Below are 21,498 nucleotides of genomic sequence, written 5' to 3'. Positions count from 1 at the left end.
CTGATACCATGTTAGGCCAGGCAGTAACTCCTCCAAATCAATTCACATCTATTCATTCAGGTTGGTCTTTATTATATACATGGCCACCCGTGTTCCCATCCAAGGTAATTGATGGCAAATCGCCATCAACCTACAAGCGCCATTACTCTGGTGCACAAGTCGAAACGTTCTATGTAAGCTTAAGCCCATGGCTTTTGCAAGCCTGCATATTTTCACCCCTTCCCCACTGAATTGCTCCTGCCCCTCTAATGCTGCGGAGCCGAGGTCTTGCAAGACAATAAGGCGGCACTACTAGCTCCTCAGCTGTATTAGTCTGGGGGATAGTTTCCATTTCTCCCAAAATTCTCATTGTGCTCTGAATTTTTCTCAGAATGCCACTGTTTCTCGCCTGAATAGCTCTATTAACTCCCGTGTAGACTCTGCCTCACCCTCAACGCTCACTGCTAATACTCTTGTCATCTCGGCCCACACTAATCAGCTCCATCCCACTCACAAAACTATGCCACATCTTCGACACTAGATGCGTAGCAGGCAAGGTAGAAATATCCACCCTCCCTCGTTGCCACCTCCTGAGCCAATGACCTTGTTGTCCTCCCCTTCCTCAGCTTCATCCAGAGGCTAATTCTTTGGTAGATATCACACCACCCGTAGCGAAAGAAGTCGAGCCCAAGCCTTTGGTGCTCGAAGAGTTAAGGGTGCATCTCAGATGACCAATCCCCCTATGCACCCCTCAACAATCGCACCACTTGACCCAATTCTGTTTTCATAGCACCATGAATCACAACCTGATATCATTGCCACTGTCATAGTGGCATTCAGTGAAGAAATCTGCCCACAGGATGAGCAGGATGTACAGAATCATGACATAGTTTAGAAGAAGGAGGACATCAGCAAGTAGAAGACGGCATAGGAGAAGCGAGTCATTAGCAGACAGAAGCACTCGGACAGTAGCTCTGGTTTGCATAGACACAAAGATGGCCATGATAGCAAACAACATGGTTAAGGACATCCCTGGAGGCAGTCATGTAGTCGAGGGCAGTTCCAGTGGCACACAAGCAGTCGGGGTCATCCCTGGTGGCACGCAAGCAGCTGTGGAATATTGGGATGAGTACAGATGTTTCATTGTGGAAGAGCCTCCACCAAACGACACCTAGTGGGTCCTTACAACCAGATTTCCATGCAATCAGGTTTCAAATCCCCGCTCCTACTCCTAGGGGTTTTTTTAATGTTTTGTCAAAATATGTTGTCAATTTTGGTAAAACTCCACAAACGTCTCTGTTGGTTTTTGAGTTGGGACCCCTGTGTGGGCAACACTTTTTTTATTGGTTTACTCAGACTGGTTTCCCGTACGTGGCAGTCCTGTTTTAGTTCTAAATGTCTAAACATGCTATAACTCTGTTTTAGCACCGCAGAGGCCGGAGCCTCAGTGTATTTTACTGTTTTCAATAATAGAGTTAGTATTACTTAGAAAAAAAATTAAATATTTTAAATTTTAAATTTTTTATAATTTAAATTTTAAAATATATTTAAAAAAAATAAAATAAATTATTATTATCATTATTTTTTTTTAATTTTAATTTTTTTTAATTTTTTTGATTTTTTTTGTTTTTTCTATTTTTATTTTTATTTTTTTCCTTAACAAATGGTCCCTATATATATATATATATATATATATATATATTTTTATTTTTATTTTGTTTGTTTACTTATTTATTTATTTTTTATTTTAAATTTTCATTTTTACAACCTAATTTATTATTATTATTATTGTTATTTTTTATGGTTTTTTTGTTTTTGTTTTTGTTTTTTTATATATTTTATGAATTATTTTTTTTGTCATGAATCATCCCCTTGTAGCCCTGGCTAGTTCGACCTCGAGGTCACCACGGTTTTTTTTTAATTAATTAATTTATTTTTTATTTGGTTTTTATTTTATTTTGCTCTTCTTTTTTTTTTTTTTTTCTTTTTTTTTTTTTTAATTTTACATGGTATGGTTAATTTTTTGTTACGTTTTATAGTTTTTTTTATGTCATTACTATATATTTTTTTATATTTGATTTCTTTTGTCATGTTTTATTACTTCCTATTATTTTATATTTTTATATTTTTCAATATTTGAATTTTTGCATTTCTATATATTTTTTATATTTGATTTTTTTTTTCATGTTTTTTTATGTTTTATTACTTTTATTTTTTTTTTCAATATTTGGAATTTTTGTTTTCTTATGTATCTTTCATATATATATATATATATATATATATATATATATATATATATATATATATAGGGTATGTGTCGATGCTTGTCTAGCAACTCGATCCCATTATGTCCAATTTGATAGTTGATTTAAAATTTTTCATTATAATGAATTGAGTCTGCCGCACAATGTGTTAATTTCATGGTTGGTTTTTAAGTTTTGATTACAATGGGCTGAGCCCACCTACACTGCATGCCAATTTGATAGTTGATTTTAAAATTTTGTTCGCAATGTATCAAGTTATCTTAGGGTAAGATTTCAAAATCGCTATACATTTAGCATTTAAAAAAATTACTCTTGGTATAATAAATCTTTCATTCAGGGGTTCATTTTTAAAGTTTTTTTAGTCATAAATTTTTTCCATAATGTCATGCTTAAAATATTTTGAAAATTTAAGATTGTTTTGTATTCATAATATTTGGTTTTAATTCCATGGTTCAAAAATTGTCAAGATTTCTAATGTTTTTTTAAGTCATGATATTTTATCTTTAATTTTATGGTTGAAACCAATTATAAATATGTTTTCTTAGCACCATGCTTGAAAATTGTTGGAATTTTAAGGTTTTTCAAAGAAGTGATATTTTAAATTTAATGTCATGCTTAAAAATAGTTGGAATTTTAAGGGTTTTCAAAGACGTCATATTTTATGGTTATTTTTGCTTCTAATGTCATTACTAAAAAATGTTGAAAATGTACCTTGAAAAAAATGTTATTCTAGCATCAACACTTTTCAATTTCAAGGTGTTTTTTGCACCAGACAAAATGGATTTTATTGTTTTTCACTGTTATTTTTAAAACATATTGAAAATTTACTCTGAAAAAAAAACTTTATTCCGGCATAAACACTTTTCGATTTCAAGGTGTTTTTTCATGTTTTTCTGGGAATTTTGGGCTTGAGTACCCGTTTTGAGGTAATAGTTCCCGTTTGATCTGTAACTATGTTATTACACATTTGCAATATGTTTTACAAAATTCCTATCATGGCTAGTCGAGGTCCATTCAAGGTCTTGAACAAGTATTTTCTTTAGTACTTCCATTTCTATGTTACTTTACTCATTTGAAGAGATGGTTCAATTATGGATAGTGCCTTGGCTATGGGCCTGAAAAAGTGGCTCAAATCCTAGAGTTTCTAGCATAACACTGATAGTTTTGGTCTCTGGTCGCTGGCAGGAAAACCTATGAGAGCGAATTTGAGTTGTTGGTCCCACTCATGGCTATATCATGGGAGCAACTAGGCCTTAAATTGTCCAAAAACTCAGTGGGACCCCAAGGAAAGTTGTCTAAAGTATTGGATTGGTTTGTGAGGGTCATGTAGCTAATGATTAATGTCTGTATGGTGTGCTTTCGTCGGTTCCACTTCCTTGACGTGACTTAGGAGGTCAAATCATATCATAGTGGCTTCTCATCACACATTTATCTCGACTAATCGGTTGCTTGGGTAGATGTGGGAGGAGGGTTTTACATAACATTTGCAATAACCCTTACTGATGAAGAGAGAACCCAACTAAATTATTAGTTATAGAGATACCTACTTGTATAATAAAACACAACCAACATATTAAGAAAAGTAATGTTTAAATTTCAAAAAGAAATAATTTAAGTCTTCACACATTTCCCTCTATATTATAACTAAATTTGCAATAGGCTACATACTATCGTTGGTTAATCTCTGCCGCAATAATACCTAGTAAGTATATATATATATATATATATATATAGTGCAACCATACAAATTAAATAGTTAGTAAATTCTAATAAGCATCAATCCATGACAGGCTCCGTAGTGTAGGGCAGTTTAATCCCTACCACTAAAGTTAAAAATTCTACTCTCACAAAAATTAAATATTTAATTTTCAAAGTAAAATATTTTAATTTGCACTTGTTAAACTAATTAATGGTCAAGAGACAAATCCATTTCTATAGTCATGATTTGGCACAAACTATTAAATTTCTATATGAAGCGGAGAATTTTCCACACAAGCACATCATAAATTTTGGTTGGTAGTAACCTTTAGTAAGTCTGTAACATTTGAACAACTCCAAGCTAGTGACACTACACATATATGATAGAAAAATGAAATGCACAACATTAAACAAAATAATATTTAAGATGACCTGAAACCAAAAGGAAACACATAAAAAAACTAAATAGTTACATTAACACAGTCAACGAAAGGTTTACTCACCCAAGAGGGTTAGCAAACTTTAATAGGTTTCCATTAATGATATTTGTAGTTTTCTAGAACTCGGTTACAAGATCATTATGAAAAGGTTGGTGCCAAAAGCATGATGCCCATGAATACTAAGTAATGCTTAGGGTTAGCAAACTTTAACAATGACATGAATTAGATGGCACCAAGACTAAAATAAGAGATCCAAATTTTTGTCCAATTAAATGTTAATAATTTTTTTTCAATTATAATAAAAAATACTTTATTTATTCTTAAAGTTGAATATTATAACTTTCAATGGGAAATGTTAAACTGATAGTTGTCAACAGGAAAATTGATTTCTAGAGTCATGCCTTAGTAGAGATTAATAATAGTGGGAAATAACTCATGGTAAGCTTATTTATTTACATCTTATCCCTATACATTTTTTATGCAAATAATCACACAAATTATGGGTTTTCAGATCCTTGGATAAATTGCCTCCTCACACACAAAGACTTTATAAATTTTGGTTGGTAGTAACCATTAGTAGGTCTACACATTGCATTTTTACTCCTACTTATTAAAGTGTCAAAGAATACGTAAATAATAGTGGGAAAAACATATAAATAATGGCGGGAAATAACTCATGGTAAGTTTATTTATTTACATCTTATTCCTATACATTGCATCCCACTTCTTATTAGCAGAGCCTAACACTAATGACATTGTGAATAATTGACCCAGTATCCTCCCATTAGCGAGGCGCTTTAATGACAAGAACTCACTCCATGACCTCCCATTAGTGAGGTGCTTTGGTGACCAAAACTTCACCAATTAAGCTAACCCTTTGGGATATTGCATAAATTATGATAGGTAGTAACAAATGGTAAATATGTTATTTACCTAAATATAAGTTATTTTCAGGGATTATACTATGGGTGGTTTCTGCAAAGGTTTATAATAAAAAATCACAACACAAATATCTAAAAATCATGGCATGAGTATTGTAACTATACCCATAAATGATGGAAGAAAATTTGTGAGGTAGTTATTCACATTGCATTGTATTGTGCAAAGGTTGCTATAAAATCTTCAAGTTATTTTCCAATCAAATGTTTAAAAATAGTTTTTTGTTTTTAATAATACTAAAAGATATTTATTTTTCAAAAGTTAACTATTAGAACTTGTATTGGTCAATGCTAAACAAATGATACATCTCACATTGCTACAATTGAAAAAAAGACAACATAAAATCAACTAAATTATAACTTTATTATTATTATTATTATGGATAAAAAGAGATAATAAATTTATTTTAATTTATTATTATTAATGATAAAAATAGTTAATATATAAGTTCAACACGTAGGCATTTAAAAGGCATGTTAGAAAATAAAATTTGTAACCATGAGATTCAACCCATTTTATTAGGGAGAATTTTAATTTATAAATCAGCTTTGTTACAATACTATAGGCCAATACCATGACTTATCAATACCACATGCCAAAACATAGATTTATAAGCTAATAAAATTTCACAGAAGCTTAACAAAATGTGTTATAGCAACCTATGGCTTCCATCCTATTTGGAAATTAAATTGTGGGCACTCATTAATTCTTGCGGAGTATGAGAAATGACCATACCTAGCATGAAGAGTCAAGCTGAATTTGAGGTTGTAAGTGCTATGGGGACATCCCAACGGTGAACTACTATCTTTCTCCAAGCCACCTATATTGTATGTAAACCAATCAATTACTACCCTAGACAGTTAAAGATTCATTATGTAATCGAAGATACATTATCAATTCTTGTCAAGTATGATAAATGTTTGTACTTGGAGTGAAGCGTTAGGTTGGGTTTGAGGCTGTAGCTACTACCAGTGACATGCCAATGAGAACCACTGTCTCCAAAATATATCAAATCTACCAATAATATAATAACACACACAAAAAGGATAACAAATCAAATCAAGCCTATTATCTACTTACCATACTCATATATATCCTTTAAAATGTCTTCAAATACATCTCAAACTTTCCCATTAAAAACTAAATAACTAAATGAAAGAGACATGAATTTAAAGGGTAAGAATATCACTATGTTCTTGAGAGCGCGCACACACAAAGATATATTTATATAAAGTCAATTTGTTTTTAATAATCTAAATCAAGGACATATTAAACCTTCCATAAAAAACCGAATAAAAGTGAAATGAATTTAAAACTATCAGCCTGACTATTTCAATTAAAATTTAGGGGAGACATAATATGGAGGAAATGAGCATCTCTCAGGTGAGCCTAGCTCAACCTAAAGAGTGCTTGCACATGATACTTCACTATCATTCACCAAATCATTGTACATAAATAATATTGGAAATTTGTTGAGGAATTAAACAAATTCTTTAAGAATATGATCCAATCTAAGTGATCACAACACATCACAACGAATCTCTAATAATAGAATAACATGGATAATTATACATTTCTCCATTATTCCAATTTCCCCTCTTAATGGAGAAATGGATTGAAGCATGACATGAATAACATATGCCTGATGGTCTCAGTCTGAGCTAGGCTTACAATGGCACATAAAAAAAACTTGATAACCGAGCTTTCATTTTTTCCTTCTTGCTAAAGGGTCCATGCTTGTTCATTTGATGGTTAAGTTTCATATTCACCTTTCTTGCCATAAGATAATGGTGGAGATTCTCCTCATTTTTACATTTTCTGCGCCAAAGGTTGAACACTTGAACTCTTAATCTCCTTTTTCTTGATCTTGATTATAGGCTAACATTATTTGTATTCAACATTGTTGCAAATTCTTGGGAATTATATTTGTCCTTAATGTTTGCAATTTATTCAAGAATTATTGATTCTTCCTAGATGCCAATATATGCACACTTAAAATCAATGTTAGATTCATAAACAACTTTCCTTTCTTCATATTTCTTTGCTGACATAGTTGGTTCTTTCATGCCTTCAACCTATTTAATAAATTATGTTGTTGCAAACATGTTCTCCTGCATTTGATTTGTGTATGGAGGTAGACATATCTTCTCACTAAAGAGTAACTCATCAATAATGTGTTTTTCATGCGTCATATTGAATCACTCTTCATGAGATACATAATTCTCATCAAATTTGACTTCATACGTCTCTGCATTAGAGAGAATTTCTTCATAAGAAAATTCAGATTCTACATCAATGGTTGTTTCTTCATCATCACATGTTTCAATGTCAACTATAGGCACACATTCATCATCCATCATTGTAGCCTCAATGTTTCCATCTTCAGTTTCATAATCAATTATGAGACTGAAAACACAATCATCATTTTCAAGAACAATACTTTCATCATTTTTAACCTCATTCAAATTGTACTTCATTTCTAAAATATCCCACAATGCTTTTGCATTTTGAATCTCACCATATTCATGTAGTATACTGAATAAGATGTTTTCATCTAATGCATATGTTATAACATGTAATGCTAATGCATCTCTACTCATCTCATGGTTCAAAACAAAACCCTCTTCAACATAATTAAATAAATCTACATTCCATAGTATTGTTTTCATTTTAGTTGCCCAGACTTCATAATTTATACTCAAGAAAGAGAGTAGATCCTGCATTAACCTTTTTAAGTTTTCATCTATTTCATCAAATTCTTCATTGAGTTGATCCAAATATGCATTTTGATACTTGACTTGATGAACTATAGGTCTATTAGTGTCAGCCAAAAACTCTTCACAAAATTCAGCTGAAAAATATATTGCTTCTATCTCTTGATGGTTTCTCCTCATCTGTTTCAGTTTTCTTCGAGATTTTTTTAGTCTCCTTTCTTGACCCATCACTGAATTCACCACCAAATCAAATTTGACCACCTCTAAAATGTCCTCCACTACAACACAGTGAGGCAGTCACCACTAGTTGGCTCTTCACATCCATAAAACTCCTTCCTGGAACACATATGAAGGAATTTTTCTACGATGTACATGTGCAACATAAATATACATACCAAATTATTTCCAAAGTACATCCATAGTGCATGTTGTTGAAGCAAAACAACATATTGCAATGTATCTCTTCACAGCTCTCAACGGCTAACGGCTTGATCCAACAGCCTCTCCACATCATCCAGGTTAGGAAATGACCCTTTACTCAAAGTCAACATGACTTTCACACCACAACCTTGATCCAACCTTACCACATAACACTAAAGTCAAACTAGACCGGAATGAATACCTCATCAGTTTGGGACTTTGTAGCAATAATGGCGTCACACTATTACATACACTCCTCTTAAGGGTCGAACACTTGAGGACTTCACCCAAAAGGTACAAAAAACTAGTCTCCACAAAGTCTTTAACTCCATTGTCAAATTTTCTCCTCTTACTCCAGCGTTGCCGCACAGATTTACATAGCACTCATAGTTCAACCCTCCACAAGTCACATAGTCACACCAGAACACCATAATCATCTCTAAGTCGAAAAAAAGTTCAATATGGCTTGACAGAAATTCTCAGATGCTCACCAACGAACAATACGACAAAGAAAAATGGTAGAAAATTTGATCCATACCTACTCCAATAGTTCTTACAAAGAATCTAGAGAGGTTAGTTTAGAGAGCCCACTTCTCCCAACAATGCTTTTTAATAGCATAATCTCTTGATACTCAGTGTTGGCCCAGGTATACAATCAACAATACCAAATAGGTTGAATTTTCTTCCGTTGGTTTGCTGCTATCCCACGAATACACCAAGGGGGTATACACGGGCCACACCACACATGATGAAGCCAACCATCAATTCTAGTTTCCAAGCTCCACACTTAACGCAACAGGCCACAACTCCTCCTCTCAGATTTGCAATCGAAAAAACTGGAGTGCCTCTCCCAAAAAAAAAAATTAAACACACAACATCCTTTTCACAACATATCTCTCTGATTCTCAAGGTGGAAGAGTCCACGACTTTACATGGTCTAGGTTGCGACTTCACCTATCCATAACCTTCAAGGGTTGAACAACAATCGACTCTTGCAACATCCAAAGTCCATAGTTGACCCTCCAGCCAGGTGAATCGTGATGCTCCATGCACCAAATTCGACTCTCCACTATCAGTTGATCCAAAATGCACAAACCCAACCACATGATCTCCACTATCAGATCTCCATGGGCTGACATCAATAACTACTCCTCACGATGAGAGGGTTGCTCTGGAACGAGCACTCAACCAGGAAGATCAGTGAAATAATCACGAGCTCACCACTTGATCTCTCAAATCACAACTCGTTCACACCAATCTAGTCTAATCCTCACAACTAGACTTACACCAACAAATCACAGTTGGACAGATTGGCCACTACTCTTGAGAAGCACATGCCACATGTAGTTATCTCTCACAACTTGATAAAAAATTGCACGTGCAGTACTGTCACTCCAAAGCATAGTCTCCTTTCACTGTCGCACACCACGTGTGCTCAGCTTGCACCTACACCTTAGCATTCAGTTACCATCATGCTCCTTTTCGAGTCTCCATAATCACTACACTTGCAGACCTACGTCTCCTATCAAAGATATGGCACTAAGATGTGGATCCCCTTCTGGTTGATTCCTTCACACTGTCAAAAGACTAAATCGTAAGAATCAAAACTTTGTTTAACAAGAAAACAAGACAATTGCCACACTTGTGTGGACAACTAGTTTCTGTAGCAATCAGGGTCTTGAGCCTTAAAAATACACCTTCACCTGCCAAAACTAGACAAGGAATGCATTTAGTAGTGGCCAATAACTTACCCATAGCCAATTTCCACCTCACAATAGATAAAAAATTATGCAATGTGGCTAACAACAACAACAACATAGTCATTGATACAATGTCAAACAATGATTTCACAGATAACTCCATCACATAGGATGAACTCTCATCTTAGCTTGCAATAGCTAGAGACAATCTACGCCAACCATGCCAATGCATGATACCAAGCTCAAGCCCTCAAATTAGCACATAAACATCGATGTCCATAGCACCCACTCACACCATTGCAATAATCAACAATGGTAGTCCTCATTCCGCTTGGTTTTAATTTGAACCTTAGACCAAAAACATTGGAAAATAACTTTAATAAGGTACACAGTTACTTAGAGATCTGAGATCTGATGGCCTTCACGCATCGACAACATTTACAAGCTGCTTTCATGCCCTTGGATCTCACACCTGATATGTAGATCTCGACAAAGAAAACCGTTTCGTAGATTTGACAAATCTTTGACATGATCTCAACCATAAATGTCACACAAATCACTTTAGCTTTTGTAGCCATGTCTTCGAGGGAGAACTTAGACGCTTTTCAAATCTGATTCGATCTCATCTTCTATTTAATAGACCAGGAAATCAGGGAATGTTACAGGCCTAAAAACAACAACTCTTAAATCGACACAATTATGTAAACAAAACCTTCAAGTGACCTCAAATACAAATTCAAATCAGCCTCAACTTACTTTTAGACCATCGAATCCTAACGAGCCTCTTTGCATTCACAACCCCTGTCGAAACTCACCCAACTCTCACCTCACACTCTAATACCAACTAAAATTTTAGGGGAGACATAATATGGAGGAAATGAGCATCTCTCATGTGAGCCTATCTCAACATGAAGAGTGACTACATAAGGCACTTTACTATCATTCACAAAATCATTTATACATAAATAAAATTGGAAATATGCTAAGGAATTGAATAGATTCCTTGAAAATAAGATCCAATCTTGATCTGGATTTAAATAGGAACACAACAAATTATAGAGATAACCATAAATACAAAGATACAACATAAATAATACTTCATTTCATTAATGTAAAATAATGAAATATGCTTACAAACAGAAATGGAAATCTAGCTCGGGTGATGGTAGTTTATCTCTAAGGAGAGATGTGGAGGCTACATGCCTCTTGTTGGGTTGTGTTATATTCTTTCCATGACTAGCTCACATGGTTAAACGAGGGGTTAGAAGGGGGGAGCAGACCCCCCTTCATTGCGCCGATTGCGTAGAGGGGGGGGGGGTCATAAGGGGTTTGAGGGGTGCAAATAACCCCACTCTATGGGGTCCAGGGTAGTGCCTCGGAAAATTTTGTTTTTGGACCCTAGATTAGGTTGGGAGGACCTACCTATGGTTTTGGACACGATGTTTTTCGGTCCACAGTATTGGATGCTTTGGCATGTATAAATATGTATTGTAACATTAAAAGGAACATAATGAAAAATCAAGCTGGTAGTCCCAATTTTGGGATCCAAGGGAAAATCTCTATGTATATGTGTTTTATGTGTTATGCTCTTGCATTGTTTATTTTCTATGTTTTAGAATTCATATGTAGGTAATTTTTGTAGGGGATTAAAACCTGCATTTGGTTTCAGAGTTGTTTTTGGCTTCAAGGGGACACCTTTGTTGTTGAGGGGTTTCGCTTGGGCCTGTGGTAGACCCTGTTCAGTGCTAGATCTGCGAGATCGATTCTGGTGGTGAAAGAAGATGCCGAGTAGTGGAAAGATATAGATCGAGAAATTTAATGGTTAGAGTTTTGAGTTGTGGAAACTCAAGATGGAGGATCTGTTAGTGGATAAAGATCAATGGATCATGGTAGATTCGGGTACTAAACCAACAAGAGTGTCCAATGAAGAATGGAAGAAGTTGGATCGGAGGGAAAGAGAACAATACAATTGTGCGTATCAGATTTAGTATTGTTGAATGTATCAGGGGAAGCTACGGTGAAGGCTTTGTGGGACAAGTTAGGGACTTTGTACCAATCTAAGTCTCTAGTGAATAAACTATTCCTACGGAAAAAGTTGTATAACCTGAGGATGAAAGATGGAGACTCGGTGACAGAGCATCTGAACACATTTAATACTATGGTAAGTCAGTTATTATCTATTGATATTAAAATTTCAAATGAAGATGAGTGCATCAGTTTGTTGTGTTCTCTACCACATTCTTGGGATAGTCTGGTTATTGCAATAGGTAGCAATGCAACTACCTTGCGGTTTAATGAAATAGTCTCATCCTTGTTGACAGAGAAGATGAGGCAGAAAAATATGGAGAGCCAGAATGGTGATGCCTTGTATGTACGCGGACGGTCCCAGAACAGAAACAACAATAAGTCATCGAGTGGGAGATCTAAATCTAGAGGGAGATCTAAATCTCTAGGAAAGCCTGTAAAGGTGGTTTGCTGGAAATGCGGAAAGGAAGGGCACTACAAAAGGGACTTTAAATCTAAATCTCTTGACAAAGGAAAGGGATCTGATGATGCTCCTTTGGTAGAGGTGAAAACCACCTCAAATGAAGGTGGGGATGTGTATTTGGCTTCTTCAAGTACACATGTAGATCATGAAACATGGTTGATTGACTCAGGTGCATCCTTTCACTTCACTCCCCATAAAGAGTTGTTTTGCCACTATGAGAAATACGATGGTGGTGATGTCTTCTTAGGGGATGATAGGAAGGCTAGAATCATTGGTTGTGGAAAAGTAAATTTGAAGTTGCAAGGTGGAAGGGTTAGAACACTTCCGCGCATTCTGCATATTCCTACATTGGCCAGAAACCTGATTTCTGTAAGCAAGCTAGATGATGCAGGTGTAAAAATAATGTTCGAGAAGGATACCTGCAAGATGGCTTGGGGAGCACTGGTATTGATGCGGGGAGTTTAGATTGGAACTCTGTACAAGCTACAAGGTAGCACTATTGTTGATGGGTGCAACAGTTTTGTGGTTCCTGAAAGTGGAGAAAAAAATCTAGTGGTCTCTGGAGAGAAGACCATGATGTGGCATCAAAGGCTTGGACATATTAGAGAGAAGGGCCTTTGAATACTTCATGGTAAAGGTATGGTAGAAGGTATGATTAATAGCTCCCTGGGTTTTAATTTTTGTGAAAATTGTGTATATGGGAAGTAGAATCAAGTGAGCTTCCCCTCTGGTGGTAAGAGGGCAAAACAGATATTAGAGCTTGTTCATAGTGATGTTGTTATGAAACCAGCTCAAGAAAAAGATAGAAAAGATAGATCAACGCCTTAAAATTCAGCCTCTTCGAGGGGGCAACCTCCTTTACATTACATAAATGAACAATTCTTAGATGATTCAAATGACAAAACCTCCTTTCTATATATAGGAGTCTAAGGAGTCACAAAATAATCCAGTGGACCTAACAATAATAATATAAAGCCACAAAAATAACAATAGAGGGATTCTATGGGGCACAGTAATAACAATATGGGGGCAATAGGGGCACAACAATATTAATAAGGGGTATAACTACAATAGTAATGGGGTAATCACTAGTATTATAGGGACCCAACATGCCCCTCACCTTCAAAAAAGTGTTGTCCTCAACGCTTGAGTAGTTCTAGATACTTCTGCATAAAATTCTCATCCTCCCATGTGGAATCTTCAGCAGATAAGTTCTTCCACTTGATAAGATACTCTGAAATTGATCGATTTCGTAGTTGTCGAGTTCTTGTTTCTATGACTGCTTCCGGTTCCAATATAATTTTTCCTTCCTCGTCAAGTCTGGCAATATTGTTTGAACTGGGAGCTTGTTGCCTATAACCTTCTTTAAACATGAAACATGGAAAACTGGGTGCAATCGAGAGGCTGCAGGAAGCTGCAATTTGTATGCCATAGTACCAATCTTTTGCAACACCTTGTACGGACCATAATACTTTGGTGATAATTTATTATCCTTCTTAGCTTGCTTGAGGGACATTTGCTTATATGGTTGTAGCCGTAGGAATACCCAATCACCTACATCAAAACTTCTTTCACTGCGATGTTGATCTGCCTGTTGTTTCATTCTATTCTGTGCCAACACGAGGTTATCCTTTAAGAGTTGGAGGACTTCTTGTTGATGTTCGATGTGATGTTCCACTGCCTGAACCGTAGAATTTTCTCTTAAATATGATGTGATGGATGGTGGTTGATACCCATAAAGTGCCATAAATGGGGTCATTTTTGTTGCTGTATGGAAGGAAGTGTTATACCACCACTCAGCTAGAGGCAACCATTTGACCCATCATGTCTGTTTATCAGATACAAAGCAACGAAGATATCCTTCCAAACATTTGTTTACTATCTCATTTTTCCCATCAGATTGAGGATGATAAGATGAGCTATGAGCTAACTGAGTACCAAGACAAGAAAATAATTCTGTCCAAAAATTTCCAGTGAAAATGGGATCTCTGTCACTTACAATAATCTTTGGGTTTCCATGTAGCTTTTGAATTGTTTCCATAAATGCAGTAGAAACTGTATTGGATTTAAATGGATGTGATAATGCACAAAAGTGTGCATACTTGGTAAGTCTGTCAACTACCACCATGATGACACTTTTTCCCTTAGACTTGGGTAAACCTGTGATAAAATCCATTGAGACCTCCTCCCAACGTTGGCTTGGAATGGATAAAGGTTGTAATAGACCCGGTGTCTTAATTGTTTCCACTTTATTTTGTTGGCAAACCAAACATTCTGCCACAAACTTTTGAATATCTGATTTAAGGCCATCCCAAAAAAATTCCTTCTTAACCCTGTGGTAAGTTTTTAGAAATCCTGAGTGCCCTCCTAAGGGAGAAGTGTGCAATTCCATAAGAATCTTTTGTTTTAGCTAGGAATTCTTACAGAGGTATAAGCGATCTTTGTACCATAATGAATCATTTTTCCAGCTAAATGTATCAGACGTACGGGAATCTTGTTGTAGCTTTCGAATAAGTGCCCACACTTCTTCGTCATTCTTCCATTCCTCCCTTGCTTTGTTTATCCAATCTGGTTGGATAATAGAAATGGCGCACAACAATGCTTCCACATCCTCATCCTTTCTTGAGAGTGCATCTGCCACCACATTTTGCTTCCCTTTTTTGTAGATGATTTCAAAGTCATAACCCAACATCTTTGTGACCCACTTTTGTTGCTCTTCAGAGGATAATCTTTGTTCTAAAAAGTATTTAAGGCTATCATGATCTGTTTTTACCTTGAAGTGTCTTCCCATTAGGTAGGGTCCCCATTTCTTAAGTGCATGGAGTATTGCCAACATTTCCTTCTCATAAATAGCTTTGCTTAAAAACTTTCCCTTGATTGGACGACTTTCAAAAGCAATGGGTCTTTCATCTTGCATTAGAACAACACCAATTCCATTTCTTGAAGCATCACATTCCACAATAAAGGTTTTTGTGAAGTCCGGTGTAGCTAAGACCGGTGCTTGGCACATTGCCTCTTTAAGATGTTCAAAGGCCTTTGTTGCTTCCAGAGTCCATGAAAATGCATCTTTCTTCAATAATGTTGTTAGAGGTGCTGCTATTTTTCCATAATTCTTAACAAACTTGCGATAATCCCTTGTCAACCCAAGAAATCCTCTCAGATGCTATATGGATGTGGGGATTTTCCATTCCTTAATGGCTTTAAGGTCTACCTTAACTCCTTCATGAGATACAATATGACCCAAATATTCCACCTCCTGGACCCCAAAGAAACATTTGGATCTTTTTGCATATAATTGTTTCTCCTCCAATAGTTGTAGCACCCTGTCAACATGTTCAACATGATCCTTCCAAGACTTGCTGTAGATTAGTATATCATCAAAAAATACTAACACAAATTTTCTAAGGAATGGTTTGAAAATTGAATTCATCAAACCTTGAAATGTTGAAGGTGCATTGGTAAGGCCAAAAGGCATGACCAAAAATTCATAATGACCCTCATGAGTTCTAAATGTTTTTTTTGGAATGTCTTCAATCTTCATTCTGATTTGATGATATCCTGAACGAAGATCCAACTTGGTGAAGTAAATTGATCCATGAAATTCATCCAGTAATTCATCAATGACAGGAATGGGGAACTTATCTTTAATAGTGAGCTTGTTGAGCTCCCTATAATCCGGACACATGCACCATGATCCATCCTTCTTGTGCACCAATACTACTGGAGTGGAGAAAGAACTTTGACTCGGTTGAATTATACTAGCCTCTAGAATTTCTGCAACCATACGTTCAATTTCACTCTTTTGGACATAGGGATATCTGTACGTCCTGATGTTTGGAGGAACACTTCCTGGAATCAAATGAATAGCATGATCATGATCACGCATAGGTGGGAGACCTTTGGGAGTCTCAAATACCTTGGAATGATTGTCTAGGACTTTTTGGAGATCTGGAGAAATAGATGATTATGATGTGGAAACATCTAGCGAACATAATTGTGCAATTACACCTCTTTGCTCCTTTTTTAGAAGCTTTGTCATACCATTAGAGCTAATTATCTTTCCTGGTTTCCCTGCAATACCCCTTAATTCAACTTCCTTTCCTTCCGCAGAAAAGTTGATGAAAATTTCTTGAAAATTAAAAGCTATTGTACCCAAGGATTGTAGCCATTGGACTCCTAGTACAACATCTGCACCTCCCATTGGAATGGAAAGCATTGTGCTAGTCAATACATATTCTCCCATGGATAGCTTGATATTATGGCACTTTCCAGAGAAATTTATTGTTCCTCCATTTGCAATCATCACTTGACACTCTGGTTCTGGATATAGGAAGCAATTCAATTCTTTTGCTACCCTACAATGAATAAAATTGTGGGTGCTTCCTGAATCAATCAACACTATTACCTTTTTCTTCTTGATTTGTCCTTCTATCTTGATGGTTTGAGGAGTGGTAATTCCTGCCAATGCATTACAAGATATGGTCGGATTTATTTTTTCTTCATCTAGGCTTTGTTCCCGGAGTATATCCTCTTCCTTTGACCTTTCTTGCTCCTTTTCTTCTTCCTCTTCACAATCTATGTAGAATAATTTCTTCTCAGCACACTTATGACCTTTAGTGTATTTGCTATCACAACTGTAACAAAGCCCTTTTGCTCTTTTTTCTTCCAATTGTTGTGGTGTCAACCTTATAGGTTGTGGAAGACTAGGGGCAACAACACTTCCGTCTTGATAGTTGTGAGTGGTATGCTTCCTGGTTGCCATAATTTTGCTTTCCATTTTTCTTGCTAACCTAAATGCCTTCTCTAATGAATCAGGTTCCCAAAGGCGAACATCATGTTGGATATTATCCTTTAAAGACCCTATGAACACATCAATCCTATGCTCCTCAGGAATATCTTTTACCCTTATGTTCAATTTTTGGAACTCCTCAATGTGCTCCATTATTGAACCCTTTTGTTTGAGACTTATCAATTGGCTAAAAAAAGTGTTGCTTTTCGTATCCTCATAATGTGCTATCAATTCTTCCATAAAAATTGCCCAGGTGATAAATTGTTTACGAGAGAAAAGCCATTGATACCATACAAACTGATTTGGTTCCAAATATAAATTTGCCATACGTACCTTTTGTGTGTTTTTCACATTATTGAGATCGAAAAATTGCTCCATCTGTAATATCCATGTTGCGGGATCCTTGCCATCAAACTTTCTCATATCGATTTTTGGAATATGGTGGGTCTTTGATCCAACATTAGAGTCTATGATATCATGATTAACATTTCTTTTGTTCGCATCATGAGTTTCCTTTACTACCTTTTCACCATTAGTAAGTATTTCTTGTAGAAAATTTGTGAAATCTGTCTTCATATCTGTCATGCCTGTCTTCAAGTTTGTGTTCAAATATATCTTCAATTCTTCCATGTCTGTCTTCAAATTTGTCTTCCAATCATCCATCTTAGCTTCCATGCCCTTTATCTTAGATTCCATGCCATTTATCTTAGCTTCTGTTAGCTTTTGTGAGCGTGACATTTGTTGCACTTGTTCTTGTAATTTTGATATATCATGTAGCATGTCTTCCTCTTCTTCATGAGTCATGCTAGAGCTTTCAGGTTCCTTACTAGGTGTTTGCATTTTCTTTCCTTGGGGCATCAGTTACCGATAATAATTCTTTACTATGCCCTTTGAATTCCTTCAAACCCAGCTTACGCAAAAATTAAAAAAAAAACTACACACATTTTTTCACTTTGTAGAAGCCTGATATTTAATCTGATGTATCTCTGTAATTCTAGATCCTCCAATTCTGAAATTGCGATCTATAGTAGCCTTCTGCGTCCTCTTTCCAATGCCACAAGTCTAACCCAAATTGGATTCTCCAAGGAAGAGTTATGCAAAATCTCCCACAGTGACTTGATTATAGACTAGTTTAGTAGAGCGAACTTGTACGACGTGCCACGAGTCACTGTTTCGACCTTTGGATATGAAAAATGCATACAAGAAACTATAGTCCATCCTTTTTCTGTACCTTCTTATGAAATTTCAATCTGATCCCCAGAGAGAATGTTATGACGATTTTCCCCAGGTCACCTGTTTGGAATGTAATTCAGGAGTCTGCAAAAAGGCCAACTTCCTCAGATCCTATCTCCGTAAATATAGCGCGAAAAGCTCTGAATTTCGGACCCAAGGTTCAACGCGATTTCTTCTCAAATGGGGTTTTTTTGCAACTTCTGAAACATCGCAGAAAAAAGTTATAGCGAAAATGCCACGATGACCTGTTTGGAGCAGCGAAACCCTAGAATCCAAAGCTCTGATACCAAATTTTATGAAACCAACTCAAGAAAAAGATAGAAAAGATAGACCACCACCTTAAAATTCAGCCTCTTCGAGGGGGAAACCTCCTTTAAATTACATAAATGGACAATTCTTGGATGATTCAAATGAAAAAACATCCTTTCTATATATAGGAGTCTAAGGAGTCACAAAATAATCCAGCCGACCTAACAATAATAATATAAAGCCACAAACATAACAATAGAGGGATTCTATGGGGCACAGTAATAACAATATGGGGGAAATAGGGGCACAACAATATTAATAAGGGGTATAACTACAATAGTAATGGGGCAATCACTAGTATTATAGGGACCCAACAGATGTGTTTGGATCTGTGAAGGTTCCATCACTGGGTAAGTCTGTGTACTATGTATCCTTTATAGATGACTTCTCAAGGAATACATGGATATATTTCCTTAAGAACAAACCTGAAGTCTTTGAAATGTTTAAAGAATTTAAGGCTCTGGTGGAAAACCAGATAGAGAAGAAGATAAAGGTGCCGAGGACAGATAACGGTGGAGAGTTTTGCAGTAAGGAATTTGAAGAATTCTGTAAGAAGTGTCGTATAGCACGGCAAAATAATACTCCATGTACACCACAACAAAATGGAGTTGCAGAAAGAATGAAGATTTTGATGGAAAGGGAAAGAAGCATGCTTAGTGGTGCAAGGTTAGGACAAGAATTCTGGGTAGAGGCAGTGGAGACTGCATGTTACCTAGTCAACAAATCACCTTCATCAGCATTGGAAGATAAGACTCCATAAGAGGTATGGACTGGTAAGAAACCTTCTCTTTCACATATTAGGGTATTTGGATGTGATGCATATGTACATGTTCCAAAGGAGAAAATAACTAAGTTGGATAGTAAATCTGAAAAGTGCATCTTTATTGGGTATAAGGTTGGTTTAAAGGGTTATAAGCTTTGGAATCTAGTAACAAGGAAAGTTGTGTACAACCAAGATGTTGTGTTCAGAGAGGTGAAAGATTTAATTAAACATGAAGTCCAACCAAAGGAACCTGAGAAGATAGAGTTTGAGCTAAAGGAGGAAGAATCAGACTCTACAATAGAGGAGGAATTAGAAGATGAAGAGACACAAACTCTGGGTGTGAGAAGATCAGTTCGAGAAAGAAGGCAGCCAGAAAGGTATAGTCCATATTCATTCTGTTCAAATTTTTCTTTATCTATTATTGATGATGATCCCAAAACTATGAAGGAAGAAGTAGATTCAGAGGATGGAGAACTCTAGAAAGAGGCCATAGTTGATGAAATGGCATCTTTGCACAAAAATGAGGCTTGGGATCTAGTGAAGTTGCCGGCTGGAAGGAAATCCATTGGCAGCAAATGGGTGTTCAAGAAGAACACAAATGTAGAAGGAAAGGTGGAGAAATACAAAGCTCAATTGGTAGCAAAAGGTTATTCCCAGGTGTCAGGAATTTATTTTGGTGATATTTTTTCTCCTGTTGCCAAGGTAACTTCTATTAGATTACTTTTATTTGTTGCTGCTTATTTTGATTTTGAGGTAGAATAGATGGATGTGAAGACAACATTTCTTCATGGGGATCTGGAAGAGGAGATCTACATGAAGCAACCTAAAGGTTTTATGGTGAAGGATAAGAAAGAACTGGTATGAAAGTTAAAGAAGTCTCTGTATGGGTTAAAATAGTCACAAAGGATGTAGTATCAGAAATTTGATACATTTATACGGGGACGTGGCTTCACCAGAAGCAAAGCAGATCACTGTGTGTATTTTAAATTAGTTGATGACCATGTTATTTATCTTGTGTTGTATGTGGATGATATGTTGTTGGTTGGAAATGACAAAGAAATTATCTAGGATTTGAAGACCCATTTGTCCTCCAAATTCAACATGAAAGATCTTGGTGCTGTAAACTATATTTTGGACATGGAAATTAAAAGAGATCGGACAAAGAGGAAGCTCTGGTTAAACCCGAGGAATTATGTCGAGACAATATTGCAGAGGTTTAATATGTAGGATAGTAAACCAGTGAAGGTTCCTATTCCTATAGGTGTAAAGTTATCTGTTGAACAGTGTCCCAAGACACAATAAGAGGAAGAGGACATGTCCCATGTTCCATATGCAAGTGCAGTTGGTAGCCTGATGTATGCGATGGTATGTACTAGAACAAACATTGCACATGTAGTGGGAGCATTGAGCAGGTTTATGTCAAAACGAGGGAAGGATCACTGGACAGCAGTGAAGTGGGTTTTCAGGTATTTGCGTGGCACTAGCGATTATGGTTTGTGCTACCAAGGAAGACCAGGATTGGACAGAGTGTTGGATATTCGTGGCTTTGTTGATGCAGACTGGGCTGAAGATCTGGATCAAAGAAGATATTCAAGTGGGTATGTGTTTAACCTATTTGGAGGTGCAGTTAGTTGGATGAGTAAGAAATGATTTGTAGTGGCACTATCAACTACAGAAGCAGAATACATGGAAGCCACTCATGAAAGCAAGGAAGCAGTTTTGTTGCAGAGATTGTGTTCAAGAATGGGGTTAGTACATGGAG

The sequence above is a fragment of the Pinus tabuliformis genome, chromosome X, assembly GCF_031772625.1.
Source record: "Pinus tabuliformis cultivar Carrire ecotype Pingquan chromosome X, CPIR1, whole genome shotgun sequence".
In the NCBI taxonomy this organism is placed as follows: domain Eukaryota; kingdom Viridiplantae; phylum Streptophyta; class Pinopsida; order Pinales; family Pinaceae; genus Pinus; species Pinus tabuliformis.
The sequence above is the reverse complement of the archived record's forward strand: the minus strand, read 5'-3'. Positions refer to the sequence as shown.